Source organism: Sinohyriopsis cumingii, chromosome 5 (assembly GCF_028554795.1).
Source record: "Sinohyriopsis cumingii isolate HCF-2022 chromosome 5, ASM2855479v2, whole genome shotgun sequence".
Taxonomy (NCBI): Eukaryota; Metazoa; Mollusca; class Bivalvia; order Unionida; family Unionidae; genus Sinohyriopsis; species Sinohyriopsis cumingii.
The window spans coordinates 11,423,305-11,443,939 of NC_142965.1; positions in this window are offsets into that span (position 1 = coordinate 11,423,305).

The following is a 20,635-nucleotide window of genomic DNA, read 5'->3' on the forward strand; positions in this document are numbered from 1 at the left end:
GACTTGAGGGATTAACATACGGGCCACTATTTTCTATGGTACTTAAGACACAAACAGGAATCCTACGTTAAAAAAGGGTCTCAAAGCCCTTATCCTTGAATAAGTTTAATGATCTGCGCAGTGAGCTACAGAAATAAAATGCACACCAAGATTCTTGCTGGAAAATAATTTGTAACATATATTTATACTAGTTATATGATTTTCTCCGAACGTTTTTGCATAGCTTTACCTTAGTGATTACGACATGCCCGCAAAGGTAATAAAATATATAATGTTGACTGGAATCGACTATCAAAATTTTCATAGCTAGGTAAAAGCACGGGAAATGTGTATTTTTGTAGTTTTCGTCAAAATTATATTCGTGGAAAGAAAGATGGAAGGATACATTAATGCTTACATACATTCACTCTGTCTTTCTCTCCATTTCTCTCTCTCTCTCTCTCTCTCTCTCTCTCTCTCTCTCTCACACACACACACACACACGCAAACGCACACAGATACCCACCCATGAGACTTCAGACAGACCCAAAAATATAAATCTTTGTCGTAATATTCATTTCAGTTAGACAACAGACAAACTACAATTATTACATTTCCTTCTAAACAAACGCATCATATTACATTTTTACATACTTATCCTGTGAAAAAAGTTATGAACCAATTTGTGAGACAATAATTTTCCCTCTATAGTTCAATATGGCAGCTTAATGTTACATTCCCATTTTATGCCTATAATCAGTATACCCTTTTTAACATAGGATTTAAAATTGGGTTGCAAGCAACATAACTCATTTCTGACTTATGTTAATTTCCCATTAGACCATATAAACATACAAAGATGGCTTGTAATGTTAATGTTCCCTTGTCATCAGAGTGTCACGCTATACTACTGTCATGCATATAAAGTTAGCTGCCAGCTGTGACAAGCAGTATCGAGAAAAACGCCTGAAAGTTTAACAGTAACTATTAAAGGCTGGCAGCGGGTACAGCGGAAAGTTTTGGTGGAATAAATAAAATGAGGAGAACAGGAGTAAATTAAAGGTACATCATGTGGACACCTGATCAGTTGGATGTTTAATTGGTGATCAAAAGTACAAGTCAACATTGTTCATAACAAAGATAATTACTGATAATAACACATAACTATGGAGCTTTAACAGATGAAAACTAATTATAAATTTTCTGAGCATTCGTTGTCCCTGCTGTTATACAATATTTGTGTATGAGTTAACTGTTGGATAGTGATAGATTAGGGGGATGTGATGCGACTATTTCGCAAGCAGGATTACCCACACACCATGTGTGAAATATACAAAACAAAAGGGGTTTCATTTACCTTTGCGAAAATATATTTTCTTTTAATAAGAGTTGAAAGAAAGACACAACAAATTACCATTTTTAAAGCAACAGGAACACATGGTTGCGAGAGCTTATTAAGACCAAGTTCAGGGATGAAGTTAAATGAAAATTGAGCCTGGTCATGTTTATTCATATTTGTATCTTAATTAAAATGCTCTAAACTAATAAACTAAACTTGTCTTATTTATATACTCACTTACGTCTGAGAAATCAATACATGGGAAGAGAAGAGGATTCACAAAATAAGACTACGCTTCCCAGTGTATGTTCCTTTTCTTACATCCAGGAAAGTTATAAAGTAGCCACACACAAAATTCCCTACAGCAAAAATAAATAAAATCAATCAATCACATTGCCGAGAGAGAATTGTTTCTACTGAGTGCGGCCACCGCCATCACCAATTAACATAGAAGAAAGGAACAAAACAGCAAAGAAATAATACTAAGAAGAGGAAACGATTAGCAACCCGACAAGCCGTGAACAAAGGAAGTGCACAGAACAAAGGAACTCTCAAACAAAGGAACGATAGGAACACGTAACAGAAAACAAAGGAACAAAGGAGAGACTTGGAGCGGAGGAGCAGACTGGGCGTTAGGACAAAAACAAAATATGTCATCATTCAATGCTAGACGAAATTTAAGTAGAAGAATGTAAACTAAGTCCAAACAAATGGCTCTATTCAATCCAAACACGCAAACACACAAGCCACCAAACAATCCTATCAACAAATCAGTACAAATAATGGATGTATCACAACTCCAAACAGCACCAATAAAGCATGTAAAACAAGCAAGATTAACGCAAGTCGTACCAACCACAGCAAACTCCAATTCAACCAACATAACACTGGGACCCCAAATTCTGGTCACAAACACAGACCAAACAAACCACAAACCAGAAAACATAACTAACACCCCCACCCCACCAACAGAAACTACTCGAAATTCAAAACTACAATCCAGGGAACAATATAAATACAATGCCAATACTATCGCCAATCCTCTTCAAGGAAGCGGAATAAACACAAACAAATGAAAATATAGACACCACTATTCCAAACCTAACAAATGAATTTGATAGTAACCTACTTACCTTAAATTCCCCACAATTAGACCACATAACCATAACCAGCACCCCAAAATTCACCAAAAATGAAATAACCAATCCTAGAAACATGCAAACAAACCAACAACAGGAAATCAAGCAAAAAACAATAAATCAAAGCATTAGGAAAGAAACTATACACTCAAGCGAAACACCTGGACCATCTGGGACAATAACACCAAGCGAACCACCAACCTATGGGAACAAATCCAATGAATTAGACACTACCAAACTACCCAGCAGCATCACTAATAAGGCATCCCAAAGACCCCAAACAACCCAAAACCTAGTTATACCTAGTTATAGACAAGGGCCCGCTAAAACCCCAAAACAACCAACACACCCCCACAAGTAAGGTTAACTCAAAACAGGAAATAAAACAACAACAGAACCCCCAAAATAAAATTCGCAATTATCATTCCATCGAACACACCATATACATAAGCAGCAGGTGCAACAGAATTACTAGTCTAAGTACCAATAGTATTATGACAGCACTGGCCAAACTTCACACTGGACAATTCAAACTGATATGACCAAGGCGAAACTACCTGATTGTCCAATGCAGCACAATTCAACAGGTGGAAAAATTCATCCAAATTGAAAATATAGGCCCAATAAAGATCAAAGTAGAGAGACACCATATCACTCAAAGGAAACCACGAGTCACTTCGAACTCAAAACACAGAGAAACCACAACTAATCTGGCTGAACCCACTAAAACCACTATCTTTAAAAAAGTAATAGCACTTAAAAAAAACGGATACAACAAGGATATGAGCAATGAACTCCTACTTCATAAACTCACAGCAAATGGAACACAGATCGCCAAAGTCTATCGTCTTAAAAATCACAAAGGACAAGAAACAAACAAAGCAGTTATAGAGGCTACCGAGCCAATACCCTCAATAATAAAACTAGGACAGTCAGGACTGTACCATAAGCTGTAAAACTACATACATAGGCCAAGATTTTGCACCAAATGCCTGCACTGGGGACACTATGCCCTCAGATGTAGATTCAAACCAAGATGTAAGTACTGCGGAAGTCCACACAAAGGAGAATGCCACGCAACTAAACAAAAATGTGCTAACTGTAAAGAAAACCATTATCCTAGATCGGCAGAATGCAGATTTACAATAAAAGAGAAACAAATAGTGGACTTAATGAACGAAAAACACCTCACCTACCATTCTGCCATAAACATTATCTGTAAAAACAACCCCAACACACCAAAATCTACCTCTGAAACAATCAATGAGCACCAAAACTCTTCACACAGAATCAGAAGGGAAAACATTACACCACAAAACACATCCTCGAATCAGGAAACAAAAGAACCAAAAACTACAACCCACATTGTAACAAACCAAGACCACCCTGATAACACTCCAGATACAAACAAAACTGTCACCCCAAACATCCCCAAACCTAACACGCACTCCAACACAGAATTAATACAGGAAGTAATGAACCCAACAACAGGAACCCTAATACAAGATCTCAATAGCATAATGAGAACCCTCAAAACCATTTTCACCATACTAGCTGATTGCTACAAGACTAACAGATAAAGACAACGTCAAAAATGAATAGTACAAAAAATAATAAAATCACCATCTGGCAATGGAAGACTGCAGAGGAATCTTTAAAAACCTATCAGAACTGCAGAACAAACTGAATAATACGGCCGTAAAACCAGACGTAATCTGCCTACAGGAAACCATCATATCACAAGAACACAAACGCCTGCCCAAACTACAAGGCTATACCCAGGGAATCTTTAAAAACAGACCCAAGGGGCAGAAACGGGGTGGACTGCAATTTTTTTGATAGATACACTAATCTACTATGAAATAACAGAAGTACCCTCTAACCTAAACATCAATAATATCATCGAAATAATGTCAGTAATGATAAATATAGGAACCACAAACATTCAAATAATAACTGCATACGACCCAGTTGGTACCTTCTGCCCTACCAACCTAATCTCACTAAGGGCAATCACTAATAACAACAACAACAATCTAATTATCTGTGGCGACTTCAACGCACACAGTGAATTATGGGGAGGTAAAAACAAAAATCAAAGATGGAAAATGGTTGAAAAATGGATAATTGAGAACAATCTGGTCATTTTAAATGACGGGTCGAACACTAGATTAAACCCTGAGGATGGCACTCTCTAAGCCATAGACCTAACCATCACTACCCCAAAATTGGTTCAAATCACAAACTGGTGGGTGGATCAAGAAGATACGTTTGGAAGTGACCATTTCCCCAACACAATCAATTTTCAAACAAAAACTAAACACATTCCAAATGAAACCCCACCTAAATGGAGGTACCAGCAGGCAGACTGGGACCAATTCCAATTATTACTAGCTAGAGTAAATCCAGATAACTTAGAAAGCCCATATATTGACATGTATGATGATAACATAACAGACACAACTATAGAGGCAGCTAACCGATGCATCCCAAAAACAACTAATATCCAAAATAAAAGCCCTGTACCATGATGGAATAAACAGTGCACTATAGCACATAAAGACAAAAAAGGACCTTAAATAAATATAAACGCACCAAAAATTATATCTACTTCTAGAAATATAAAGATAAAGAAAAGGCACTAAAACAAACTATAAAATCTGCTAAAATTAATCTATGGCAAACCTTTTGCTCTAAAATGAGTCTAAAATCAAACTCAAAACAAATATGGGACAAGATAAAACCTATAAAAGGAAAAGGAACTACTTCAGCCCCAAAAATTAAAAATGCCATAACAAATAAAGATAAGGCAGACCTCCTAGCGAAGCATTTCTCGAACATGAGTAGTAACAATAACCACACCAGAAACTTTCAAGAATACAAAAACTTAATGGAGGAAACCCAACCTCAAATGTTTCAAGACCAAGGAACAAAAGAATCTCACATAAATAGCGACATCGCAGTACATGAATGGGAGATATCCCTACGATCCAAAGCGAAACATCCCCTGGTAAGGATCAGTTAGGTTACATTATCTATAAAAAAAACTACCTATCACTATAACAATAGCCATAATCAAACTCTTTAATAGGATATGGGATAAAGGCCAACTACCCACCAAATGGAAACAGGCCATAGTAATACCAATCCCCAAGCTAGGTAAAGATCCCAACAACATAAATTCGTACCGACCCATCTCCCTTACAAACAATATTTGCAAAATAATGGAGACAATAATCGCAAATAGGTTAAAACACCACCTAGAAACCAATAACCTATTCTCCATAAATCAATGTGGCTTTCGGAACAAACGGTCCACCACTGACTAGCTTCTCAGATTGGAAACAGACATCAAACTCGCTTTTAACGCACATAGGAAAACCGATCGCAACCTGATAGCGGTTTTTCAAGACCTAGAAAAAGCGTTCGACCTAGTATGGACCAATGGACTAATGGCCAAATTAAACCGATTTGGAATAACTGGACACTTGTTCAGCTGGATTGGCGATTTCCTCACATGCCGGAAAATTATCACAAGAATAGGCAACACCCATTCGGAAGAATTTTCACTTGAAAATGGAACACCGCAAGGCAGTGTAATAAGTCCCCATCTATTTAACCTAATGGTAAACAACCTTGACCTCAATGCAGCCTCCGCAAAAATAAATTTGTCACAATTTGCAGATGATAGTGGCATGGAGGAATAGAAATCCTGCCAATAAAACAGTAGTTAAAGAAATCCAGCAGAGCCTAGACAACATAGGGAGATGGGCGGAAAAATGGGGTTTCAAAATATCTCATGAAAAAACTGTGGCAATCATATTCACCCACAAACGAAATAACAACCTAGTCTATCCAAACGTCTATATACAAAATCAATTAATCAAATACGTAACAGTAGTAAAATTCCTAGGAATGTTCTTTGACAACCACCTCACATGGAAACAGCACATTGAACAACTCACCCAGAATTATAACAAAGATCTCAATTTACTCAGGAACATCACAGGGACTGACTGGGGATCCAGCCAGGAAACCCTCCTCACGATATATAAAACCCAATTAGATCAAAACTGGATTACGGTTGCCAAGCATATAACTCGGCTAAGCAACCTGTACTACAAAAACTTGACAAAATCCAGAGAAAAGCCTTACTATTATGCACAGGAACACTCCCCTCGACATCATTAGAGGAACTACAAACACTAACAGGAGAACTACCCTTAAAATTACGTAGGCAAGAACTGCTCCTCCGATACTCCATTCGATTAGATACCCACCCAGACAACCATCCCACCAAAATAGCTATAAACAAGTGTAACGTTGTCTTCAAACCCAAAATCATACCCACCACACTAAGTGGCAAAGTAATCCTTGAACTAAGAGAAAAGATACCTATACTGAAAACAGGTAACAAACAATACAGACCAGAACAAATCACCATGGTTACAAAGACCACCAAGGATTAACACTGAAGCTACCAAACTAGTCAATAAAGAAGGACAAGAAAACTTACTAAAACCTGTACTGGTAAACGAAATCAACCAAAGATATCCAGACTATGTTAAGATATATACCGATGGATCAAAAATAAACAACCCACCAAGAACAGCAGCAGCAGTAGTCATCCCTGAATTCAATATACAAACGGGATCCAGATTACCTGACTATTGCTCCATTTACACCACTGAATTCTGGGCTATACTTGAATCACTACAATGGATCAAAGACAACCAAATACCTAAAGCAGTCATTGTAAGCGATTCCTTAAGCGTTATCAAATCGATCCAAAATCGCAATACACACTCTAGGGAACAATTCCTCGACAGAGCATGCCAATTAATCGATGATATCACCACAGCACATCAATTAGTCGAGCTCATGTGGATACCGTCGCACATTGGAATCTCTGGCAACGAAAGAGCAGACAAAGTTGCACAAGCCAAATTAGGAGATCAAAACTCTATCAAGCTTAACTATAGCTCTACAGAAGCACTAAGCTTCGCACAAAGATATATAGACCAAAAATGACAAGATTTTTGGAACTCCTCCACAAAAGGTAAAAAGCACCACGAAACCCCAAAAAACGTAGATAGGAACATACAACTACTTAAGGGTACCTATTTAGAACAGAAAACCATAAACAGGATAATAATTGGAAAAACTAAACTAGCAAGCAGTTTTGGAAGGTTTATAGGACCCAAACCAGCAACTATTAACTGCTTTAATTGCCACACCACTGAAGATCTGCACCACGTATTCAATATATGCCCAAAATATCAACCCGCTAGGAAAATATTTATCAAAAACCAAAAAGAGATTGGATCACCACACACATACCCAGAGTTACTTATGGATTCTAATAACAATAAACAATCAGCATATAAAAATATAAATAAATTCATAGACTCAGCAGGACTTAGGAAAAAAATATAATTACTATCCCCACAAAACCAAAAGACCCAGTAACTAGCTAAACAAATTTTGAAGTTCCCACATAAAAGCCCATAACATATCATTCAATTTTATAAAAATATTAATAAATAATTCACTTACGAAGCACCTATCAAAAGCTAAGGAAACCGCAAAATCGGATGTCCTAGATGTCCTTAACGAACTGAGTAATCAGCTTGGACTCCGGTCCTAGATGTCCTTAACGAACCGTGTAATCGGCTAGGACTCTGGTCTCTTGCTAAATAAAGTATAATAACACTCAATCTCTAAAAAGATTAATAAATAAATAACTTAAAGAGGCAATATCTAAAAACTTATAAATAACATAACGTAGGAAGCACACCCTAAACACCTCGACTAGTAATACCATAATAACCTTGAAAATCTCTGTTCATAATGATTTCTACTAACAACCTCTATAAACAGCATAGAACACCCCCCCCCCCCGATTTTTTGGACATTTTGAGGGAAAAAAACAAACCAAAAAACGCCCTAAGAAACACCAGGCAAATGCAACAAGAAACCAGCGATGTGAAGCAACCAGGACCGTTCCCGAGCTCTCCTTCCCACCACTGAACTGTAAGGGACCTTATGGACCCACAGACTGAGGTCAAACTATCAGGGTTCCTTGAACCCATAAAAGCCTGGGGGAGGTGGCACCATTCCCTTCCCCAGGAACAACTAGCAGGCTGCGGTGCAGTCAGAAAAAAAGTGGCACATGCACAATTGTGCGCACGTCACTATAATTAAACTCAACAACAACAAAATCAATCACATGATAGAATATAAAAGGGATACCAATCGTTTATAAAATTGAAGATAGTTTTCCACAAATAAAAGTTACAACCGGTTGAACAATAACTGGAATTGAAACACGCACTTCTCACCAAGTCCAAGAGGGAACCATATAAACAGAAACAAACTAATTCTGTCTCCCACTTTTTCTCTCTGGTGATAAGACTGCCACAATATATCTTGTTATTTGGAGAAATTGATGAACAGAGAAATATGATATTCAGGTCGAAACCACAGTGTGAAGCTTGGGGTGAAATGTTACAATAGTGCAATAACAATCCAGAAATAGTACCCAGAAACAGGATTCCCAGTGAATCAATTATAAAGCACTAGACGTGAAAGCTTACAGGAATTTAGATATTTCATTAATTTAGCTCTAAATACTGAATGATAATTTAGCACTAAACCTCAATCATGCCTTATATGAAGATAAATGGGAACAGTATTTGAAGCTTCCCATTTCCTTATATGAAGATAAATGGGAACAGTATTTGAAGCTTCACATTTCCTTATATGAAGATAAATGGGAACAGTATTTGAAGCTTCACATTTCCTTATATGAAGATAAATGGGAACAGTATTTGAAACTTCACATTTCCTTATATGAAGATAAATGGGAACAGTATTTGAAACTTCACATTTCCTTATATGAAGATAAATGGGAACAGTATTTGAAACTTCACATTTCCTTATATGTATCTCTTTTCTAAAGATCTGGGTAGACCTGAAAAGGGCTGTTTTGTTTTGGGATTTTGGCATTCTCTTGACGTTCGCGAGGATTGCCACGTCACGCTGCAGGTTTTTCAACGAAATATGCTCTTCATCACCCCATACACACATACACACGCCAAACGCCCTGTATTAGTTTAGAGTCTAAGAGAAGGAGATGAAATCTCTCAAACATAATATACAAAACATCACCTGTACCATTCAGCACCCATTACACTCACTGTCCTAAAACTCCTTGTTTTAGCTTAGAGTTTAAGAGGAGATGTAATCTCACAAACATACAATCTTTCACATAAAAAATATACTATCCTTTACGCCACTATACCATCGAACATATCAATAGCATCCAATACTCCTTACACATACACTATTGAAAAAATGCCCTGTGTTGGCTTAGAGTGTAAGAGGAGCAGATAAAATTGCAATTACCTACTATCCCTCACATCACAAAATATAGAATCTATCACACCATTATACCATCCAACATCCCAATACCATCCATTGCCCATTACACACACACACACACATACACACACACACACACTCACACACACTCCAAAATGCCTGTGCTAGCATAGAATATAAGAGCAGGAAATGAAATCTCACAAACATGCTATCATATACCTTATATACCATCCAACATCCCATTATACACTCTATCCAAAACACCTTGTGTTAGATTCGAATGTGAGGGAAGGAGAAGCAATCTCACAAAATATACTATCTCTTACATCACCAAAATACCATCCAACATCCCAATACCAATCAACGCCCCTTAGCTTAGAGTGTAAGAGAAAGAGATGAAATCTCACAAACATACTATCTCTCACATCAAAAATATACTATCTGTTACACCACAAAAATAGTATCCATCTCATCACTTACCATCCAATATCCCAAAACCATCCAACACCACTTACCCACATACACACATCTATCCAAAACTCCTCTACCCTTCATTCTATGGTGTGAGTGTCAGCGAGTGTGAGAATTGATCTAAAGTTTAAAAAATCAAGGCACAACAATGATGGATGAACAGACTGACACGTATTTTCCCACTTTCATGTCTAAACTGCGAACGTGAAGAAAAAAATCCTTTCTATTTCAATTCTGACTAAAACATAACCCTGAGGGATAGAGACAGGTGAAAGAACGTATATTCATACAGTGTCAATAAAAACAAAATACACCATTCTTATTATAAAAAATCAAGACTAAGAGATACGTTTTCCTTTTGGTATATTCTCCTTTTTTAGAAGTTACAATTAAATTTCACAACACATCAGTAAAAGTCAATTTGCGTCTTCCTTCACTCTCTCTTTTTCCAGTTTTGGACTTATTCACTGCCACAGGTTTTTCCTGTTCTTTACTTTCTTCTTCTCGTCTTCTTTTCGTATCTTTCTGGATCGGTATGGGTTCTTTTTCCTTTACGGACAGTTCTTCTTCATTTTCATATTAAATTTTGGTACAAGCGATATGTGTGTAAGCGAAAGCTAACACACACACACACACACACACACACACACACACACACACACGCACACACACATAAACACATGCACGAACGCACGCACACACAAGTGTTACTGCATTCGGTGACAGTAGATCGGACGGTACTTTCTAGTGTTTTGAGAGATGGGTAGACAGAATTAACGTTACACTGCAGAGAGAAAGAAAGAATGGAAAAAAGGAAACGTAGGACACCATTTTGGGGGGGTTCTGTTATTTTTTGCGGTATTATAGAAAAAGGATAATTAAGACAACAATATATTCCATGTGAGAAATGTTCAAAGACATTTGTTTTCATTCTATCATAATATTTATTGCATATCCCAAATTTTAGAGATCTCATGTTTGGCAGCACACTCTACAAACAATGAAGCAAATTGTCCATAAACCAAGGACGGGAGAAAACATCACCAAAACAAAGTCTACTGCACTTTTAAAGCAATGGAGAGATAAATAGGACAAACAGTGTTACGTTTTTCTGAACTCAGGTATTGGCTTTAGGTGAAAGTTTACCACAGGGCGGGTCATACAGTGCAGTGATACTCGCATAATTGTTGAAAAAGCCATGCGTTTGTATCCTTTCTGAAAAAACGGAAGATCTAATATTAGAAAGATTTTTCCGTGACACTTGTCAGTGCAAATAGGATACCGGAAGTGTACAAACTCAAGTCAACTCAAGATTTTTTATCATTCAACGGATTACTTATGGAAGAAAAAAATAGTTCTACAATTTTTAGGGGTGTAAGGTTTTGAAAACATTACATGACAAACGTAGCAATTCACGTAATTATTGTGTCTACTGATCACATGTTGGGAGATGCATCTTAGTACTTCAACCAAAATTATTACAAGAGAGAGAGAGAGAGAGAGAGAGAAAATGTACCTACGTTTAACAATATCACGACACTTACGTTTGTATTTTTATGGCATATTCTCCTTAAGAAATTTCAAAACCACACATTTCACTTAGAAAATCACATCCCAAAAACATCCAACATTATAAAATATCACAAGAGTGAACTCAAGATATCGGCGACTTAAAGTCCTTTTTCTCAAAACGTGGATGTAAAGTTCTCACAGAATAGTTCATCCAAACATGCTGTGACGTATTTTGCAATAAGCAGCAGAGAGACTGGGCCCACCAACTATTTCGTCCAACAGGACCATCTATCGAAAACTTTTCTGATAGAAGTTCTTATTTCACAAAAATAACCCTTCTATTCAGAAACTATGATGACTAAATCCTCTTTTCTGGCTAGAAGGGTTATTTCGACAAAGATAACTCACTACGAAAAATATTTCTTCACGTGGTGACGTCGACGAAAACGTTGTGGGCCCAGTCTCTCTGCTGCTAGCTATGTAAATATTTTAGGATTTCTGTTGTGAATTAAAAATTTAAGTTAACAATAATGGCCAACATCGGAGAAGCACATTCTGCTAGACTAGCTCGAGAGCGACTAGAAGCAACAAAAAATTTCTTCCTGTTCGTGATAGTGTCAGAGAAAAATTACAAGCACGGCAGCAAGCACAAGTTGAATTTGCAACAGGTGCAGAAGAATTATTTAAACCTGTTACAACAGCTACTGAGAAGGCTGCGGCGGTCACCAAAGAAGCTTTATTGGGAGATGAAAAGGGTATTCTTCCAACGCTAAAACAAACCGCTGAGCAAACTGAAAAGATTGCTAGAAGAACCAAACAAACAAAAAAGATTTTACGAGATCTTCCAACTGATATAGCTGCAGCTCAACCTCCACCCGTCGGCGAAGAAATACTTGAAGGTATTGGGCAAATTCGTACTGAACTCGCGTCCAAACCAATAAAGGAAAATATTGGACTGATTGCAAAATTTAGGGAGGGTTTTGCTGAAGATATTAAAAATACTCCAAGAGAAGAATTGCCCAGAAAAATATTAATTGGTATGTTTAATAAATCTAGAATCTTAAAACCCGGTTTTGAAAACGTGAATGATGATAATTTTATTAAATGGTTATATCGTATATATAAAAACAAAAAACAAGCCAGAGATGATGATTTAGAATACAGAGGTCTCCTTGAAGAAGTAAAAAGAGTTTATAACGAACAGGTAAAACAACTAGAATCCTCCCAGCAGAAACCTTCTACACCTTTGCAACAGCCACGGCGGAGGATAATAGATACTGACCTAGTCCCGTTAGGTGAATATGAGGTTGCATCTGAACAAAGTCCACGTCGTCAAAAATCCGAGCCAACTAGGTCGCCGATAATTGGTTTAACAACATCTCCTGAAAGTTTACCGCAAGATGTTTTAGCCCCAAGAATTGTAAGACAACAACCAAAAACCGGATCTGGTCTAGCTGTTTGCCCTGATAATATCATCAATGATGTATCACGGCTAGAAGTTCTCATCGGAGGAAAACGAGCTGGAAATAACTCACCGGAAATAATTAATGAAGCGGCTGATATCTGTCAGCGATTATTTCGGGGCGGCATCATGGATACTCACATCTATCGAGAACTTATTGATGAGCTCATCGACGATTAGAGAAATAACAATTGAATAAAATGATGGTACACAATTCTCAACGTAGACCAGTCATGGTCAGAGTGGTAAATTCACGACTACCAGTATACAGGATGACTTATGGAAACGGATTCGGCGATGTTGTTACGGGTTTATTTGCGGGAATGGCACCTAAAGCAATACCGATCGCAAAACAATTAGGCATGAAAGCCATTGATGTTATTAAAGATAAAGCTATTGGCGCTGCTGGTAGCGCTGCCGGTAAAGCATTCACGGCGATCAAGGACAGACTAGTACGACTGATACGCAGAAAACCTCCACCGGTAAAATTACCAGCCACCGCAGACATGTCAGCGGATGTCAGTAAAGTAATAAACGAAGCCGCAAATCAAAGGCTAGCTGCGCTAGTCAACGAAATTCCTGAACAAATAAACACGAGTTTGGTCGCGGGAAGTGGTCTTCGTTTTAGACGATAACTTTTACAATAAAATGTTCAAATGGGAATCCGATACAGCATTCGACATAGACGAGCCAGTCTCTAAAAATAAATCAGTGCGTGATTATCAGTATTATTCGTATGACGCACGAGAACCAAACGGACGAAGACGAATTGAACTTCAGGTTCAGGATACAAGTAGATATTTCCTGCCTTCTGAAGCATTTATTGAGGTAGAAGGGAAAATTATAAAAACCGATAACACAGAATACGGACCCAACGTTAAAGTCGGTTTTGTCAATAACGGAATTATGGCCTTGTTTAGTAGCGCTATTTATATGATTGATGGAAAAAATATCGAATCGATTCAGAATGATGTCGATGTTACTACAACAATAATTGGTTTAGCGAGATATTCTGATGATTATACAAGATCAGCTGGTCCATCAATGAAGTTTGCAAAGGATAATACTGATCGTCCTGACAGTGATCAGTACAATATTAGACGACCAAGAAACTTTGCCGATAACGCTGACGCTGATGTGAATCCGGTGGTTCATGGTGCTAATGCAGAATTTAATTTAGGTTTCGCTACACGCAGACAAATGCTAAAAGGTAATAGCAGAAATTTTTCATGTGCGATTCCGCTGTCTCATATCTTTGGATTTTGCCGAGATGTTAGAAAGGTAATTTTCGGAGCAAAACATACAGTCGTGCTTGTTAGAAAAGGCGACGACAATGATGCGCTATGGCGACCTATGAGTGATGCTGGTAAAGTAGAAATAACAAAACTCTCACTGTGGATGCCGGTATTGTCCCCTGCACTTGCCCAAGAACAGCGACTGCTTTCTTTTATGGATCAAGGTGGCAAAACGCTGCTATCGTGGCTTACAACAACCACAGATAGTTATCAAAGTGCCGTCAATGGTACATTCACATGGAATATAGCATCACAGCAGGGGGTTTCAGCGCCGCGACATATTTTCATTGCTTTTCAGGATGTTAGACGAATAGGTGATCAAACACGTTCGCATATGATATTTGATCAACTTGGTATCACTGACGTTTCTCTGAAAAAAAACGGGCATCAAGAACCAGCTGAAAATATACAATTAAATTTTGGTAACAACCATGTTGCACGTGCATATCAACGATTGACAAAGTATCTAGCGCGTGATCTAAATATCGATACTGGTTTGCAAATATCACAGTTGGATTTTATATCTCATTATCCAATCTATTACTTCTCGCTGGAGCATCTTGATCTAACCAGACAGTCTGTCGTTGATATTCACTTCAGGGCTACTGTAGATAGAAACGTAGCAGCTATAGCTAATTACAGAGCCGTCGCGGTCATACTTTCCGATAAAGCAATGTTGCTTGAAGGTGCTGGCGGCCGAATGAGAGTCATCGATGCTCCCGTGGAAAACTTGTAAACAATTAGATCAATATCGTATTAAATAAAATGTCATACAGTCATGTTAATGTCACACTGACTCCTGGTCAGGTGAAGAAATTACAATCGAAGAACGCGAGCACATGTGGGACATCAATAACACTAAAACACGATCAGCTAGCGGGCGGTCCAAACAAACTGTCATTGACTAAAACCCAACAAAAACATTTCAATAAAGCGAAACAAGCAACGACTGGAGTTCGACTTGATCTCTCTCCAGCCGCGGTCAAAGATATGGTCAAAAAAACCGGCGGAATACTTCCATTTCTTCCAATAATTGCCGCAGCACTAGCACCAGCAGCAGCCGCAGCAGCAAAGGCAGCCGCGTTAGGAGCTGTTGGAACCGCAGCTGGAATGGCACTAAAGAAAGCCACCGGGAAAGGACACAAAAAAAGGGATCCGGTCTCAGACTTCCAGGAACTCCGGCGTCATGGTACCCAAAAAAGTTCTAAGTGTTTTTACACCGATGTCCAATTTTGATTTGCTTGATGCTGTTAAACAATTACGTATAAAGAATTTCAGAGGTGTATTTATGCGAGATGAATTACCAGCACGACCGAATAGCACAGAAACCGGTATTATTAACCTCGACAACAAGGAAGGTCCTGGAACTCACTGGGTTGCTTACGCGATCGATCCACGTGGAATTATCTATTTTGACTCGTACGGGCTAGCACCGCCAGTTGAATTTTTCAGGTACGTCCAAAGATTTTCCAACATTCCAGTTTGGCAGTCAACGTTACCAACACAAACACTGATTGATCCTCCGATATGCGGTCGTGAAGTATTAAATGTTCTTGATGCAATCTCAAAATCATTGAGTTCTCCTCACAAAGTCGTGCATGAATACACCACAGATGTGATTTCCAAATTTAAACAACCCCCATAACTAATAATGGTTGATATTTACGGAAGGTCAAGCAGAGCAAGGGAGGAAAAAAAAGATATCGATTTATCAGCGTATGTGACCAAAGATGAAATTGATGATCTTTAAAATCTGACCGGGATAGACCCAGATGAGGTTGTTATTTTTCAGGACAGGCACGGCAAACTAAAAACCAGTAACATTAAGTGGAATGACATAATTCTCAGAGTTATTGGAGCTACCACGGACAACATCGTTGTATTCACTGACAGCGGCAGAATCAGAGATTCGTTGATATCAATCGCGGCGCTTCGAGATGATGCACAGAAAGCCGCCCGGTTACGTGTAGCAAAGACCGGTGATACAATGACGGGTGAACTCAGTATGAACGGTAACAAAATAACTGTGTTAGCGAATCTGGAAGGTCCCGAAGATGCCGCAAATAAACAATACGTAGACACCATTGACGGTAAACTAGACACGTTGCGGGAAGAGTATGATGATCACATAAAAGCGTTTACAAATCTCCGTAGAAATTTTAGAAAAACTGATGAGGCCGTGGATAAGTTCTTTGGGGTTCCTCCGGTCATCGACATGAAACTTTCTGAAATCAAGACCGACATTGACACGATCAAACAAACACAGCAAGATATCGCATCGGGGATTCCTGAGATCGTTAACAAAACCAGTCTGATTAAAGTCCCCACTGGAGTTACTCCCGGGCATATCACCAACATAGTCTACAATGTATCATCGGGATTCGCAACATGGTCCCGACAAAATAATACTATCAAATATATAGCAACAGCCACTGGCGTGTATAGACTGTCTGTGTTTTCCGCCGCTAAATTTGAAATCTTCACAACATATCCCTGGAGACATTCCACCGATAAGTATTCCGGGGTTGTAACTATAATACTAAACAGCGGAACCGAAGAAATATTTATACTTGAAGCCGCAGACAAGAAATTAACCGCAACATCTTACTGGTGGTGTTTGGAATTCGTCGCAGAAACACCTCAATTGGTTACGTTGTGATTTAGTCACAACGTAAATTAATAAAATGAAATCAGCATCAACGACAACATTAGATGCTCAGCAATATAGATACGATCAGGTACGCGAATGGCAGTCAACGTTGAAAAACACTATTGACAAATGCGTAACAAAGATAAAAAAATACAAACGGCGTGTAACTGTGCTAGACACAATAGTGTATTCGGTATCCGCGGTAGTTGCATCCACGGGTGTGCTATTGTCTGCGTTAACTCCGGTAACGACCGCAATCGCGATCACAATCACAATTTCAGCATCAACGACGATTGCAGGAGTTGCTAATATAATTGCAAAAAAAAATATCCTCGTGCGCGATAACAAAATTACACGAGTATGAGCGGCTAAACAACGCGGCCAACAACGCCTACTCGAAATTGTCCTCGTTGATATCATCCAGCCTTGACGATACAACAATATCAGATTCTGAATTCACGTTGATCGCAGCAGCATACAGCGATTACGAGCGCACAAGTAATTTTAATTTGAAAACGATGAAGATAAATAATGACGGAGATACTTCAAGAGATAGCCGCGAATACAGCTCCGGTAAAAACATCAATGATAACAATATCTTCGACGCAGCCAGAGTTTAATATTAATTTTCCAACTGCAATTCCAGTAAGCGAAATCGCGTTGGCACAGTTACGAGTATATCACAGTTGGCCCAATATCAGGTCGACATCATTTCACGGACAATCGCCGAATAATTCATTTGTATTTTCATATCACAATGAACCTGACGGCACACCAGATTGGAACGTCATTGCGTTACCCACTGGGAGTTATCAGATCGAAGAAATCAACAAAGAAATACAGCGTCAAATGAAGCGTGTCACCGGAAAAGAATCAAAGATCAATATATCAGCACACGAGCCAACGTTGTCCACGATCATCGAAATCTCAACACCGGGTTACCACGTAGACATTTATAACAGTTCAATCAGAACAGTATTAGGATGGCCAGAAAATCCACCGCAGACAGCACCGATACTACCAGCACCCGAAAAGTCTGATTACGTAACTGACGCGCAGTCATATCACACAATTACACCGTCATACAAAACACAACTGGATGTTCTAAAAAGTGTAGGGGCGGTTGGTATCTGGATTTCCTCCTCTAAAGATGGCAGCGATATTGAGTGGAATATTTTAAACCCAAGACGGGGGGCGGGTGAAGGTTTGACAATTATTGTTCGTCCAAGCGAAATTAATGAATTTTTTAAAATTATTAATGTGTCGCACCGAGCACAACTGGCGCATCTACGGCAACGCTTCCAAGAACATGTATCCTCGGTGACAGGTTCACGTGAAGAAATTATTAAACGAATTGAGACATTAAATCATATTGCCGCAGATATGGAATATTATAACCAGCGAATGATTCGGGTAGTAATTGACAGTAAACCCAGCGATAAACGAATATTTCTAAATAAGTACTCGCTGACCGAAGCTGAACTTGCGAATTTTAAATTACCAGGATACGTTTCCCCGGTCATCTTACGAAAACACGTCACTGATATCATCGATGAATACTTCCCGGATATCCTTGACCAGTACAAGCGAACACTACCAGAACCTGTTATCCTCAGACATGACAATTCCACAGCGAGCGATGGCAGACATATTTCTCCGGGCATCGTAAATATCACTGATGTCGTCGCGGTCAATCTTGTGTGTGACGTAATCGACGGTAGTTACAACATAGACACGACAACATCGAATCAAGCCCAGCAAGGGTTTATACTGTATTCATTTACTCCTAAAGAACCACCTGGATTTTTGATTGTGCAAGAGCCAATCAATCCAGTATTTCTGTGGTGTTTGAGTCCAACGCTGACAAGGATGAATTTTAAAGTCACTGACCAACAGGGTAGACTTTTGGACCTACGTGGCGAGACGGTTAGTATTAATTTGCTGGTAAAATCTTAAGACTTTCAATTAGCGATATCATTATCATATGATGTCCAAAAAATCTTCGAATTACCAGAAGTATGATGATGATGATGATGAAACACAAAGTGTTTGTGAATCACAAAGTGATTCTGACAGTTCTGACGCTAGCGTAGAAACACAATATGTTTGTGAATCACAAAGTGATTCTGACAGTGATTTTGTTGTCAGTGATGACGAAGATGAAAATGTCTCCGACATTTCCACTGACAGTGATTTCGCTGACAACGACGACGACGACGATGATAGCACCGTCAGCGACATCACCATCAGCGACAGCACTGTCGTAATAAATTATATTAAATGAACGCGAAAATAATAGTATGTATCAGCACGTGAAATGTTTAATACACAACAAAAGCGCGCTTGAAGAATTCATCCAAAAAATATTTACCGGAAATCATTTCCCGGGCGTTGTTAAAATAATCATCGATAAGTACGGCAATGATGATTTTTTACTGACAGATTTTCAGCTGAAGCAACTCCGCGAAAACAATATCACGATGATTACTTGTGACACAGACCAAATCCTCAATGTTGTTCACTCGTGCATTTCACGGGATCATCTCGATAAGATACTTCAGTAGAAATGTTTTTGACATTTCCATCCTTTAGGATTTTTAAAAATGTCTTTAAAAATATTTTACTTTGTATATATTTTTTTTACCACTGACAATTTCGCTGATTTTCATAGGGTATTTGCTAGTAAAAACCAGAGAAACATTCCAAAGTCACAGATTCATAGGGGTATTTTGCTATGAAAATCAGAGAAATCGTCCATTTTCCTTGATTTGATAGGGTATTTTGCTATGAAAACAAACGAAATCGGACAGTTGCATAATTTACACAGTAAAAAAAAATATTACTTTTTTTTTACTTTCGATTTCACTTCCAAGTAATACAATCAAGGTGAGGTATTTACTTCCTCGTGAATGACTTCGTCATCCGTGACGAAGCTATCATTGCTTTCTAAATTCTCTGGATTTTCATCCTTGACGCTTTCAAGGGACATACAATGCTTTAATTTTCTGACCCGATTATTAATTATCTTCTTTGTTTCATACTCGGCTGCCAGTGCCAGCCTGATCTTTTCGATTGCACGAGACAGTGGAACAAATTCATTTATTTGTGCCTCCGCTACGCTGGCTAGCGATTTATACAAATTATTTTGGATCATCTTTATGAATCGATATTGAGCAGGAAGAATATAACGCCCTGCGCATTTAGCTTCGTATAATGATTCAAAATCTGACAGAATAGTTTCAACATTTAGTAATATTTTAAATCCTTGTTTTTCTAATTTTTTAATAGCATCAATCACATTATTGATATTTTCTCGATTCATATTTATGTATATTTTTATATCTTTAAAATAAAAAAACATCACATCTCCTTTGAGTCTCTAGGGTGTCTTATGACATCCTACCA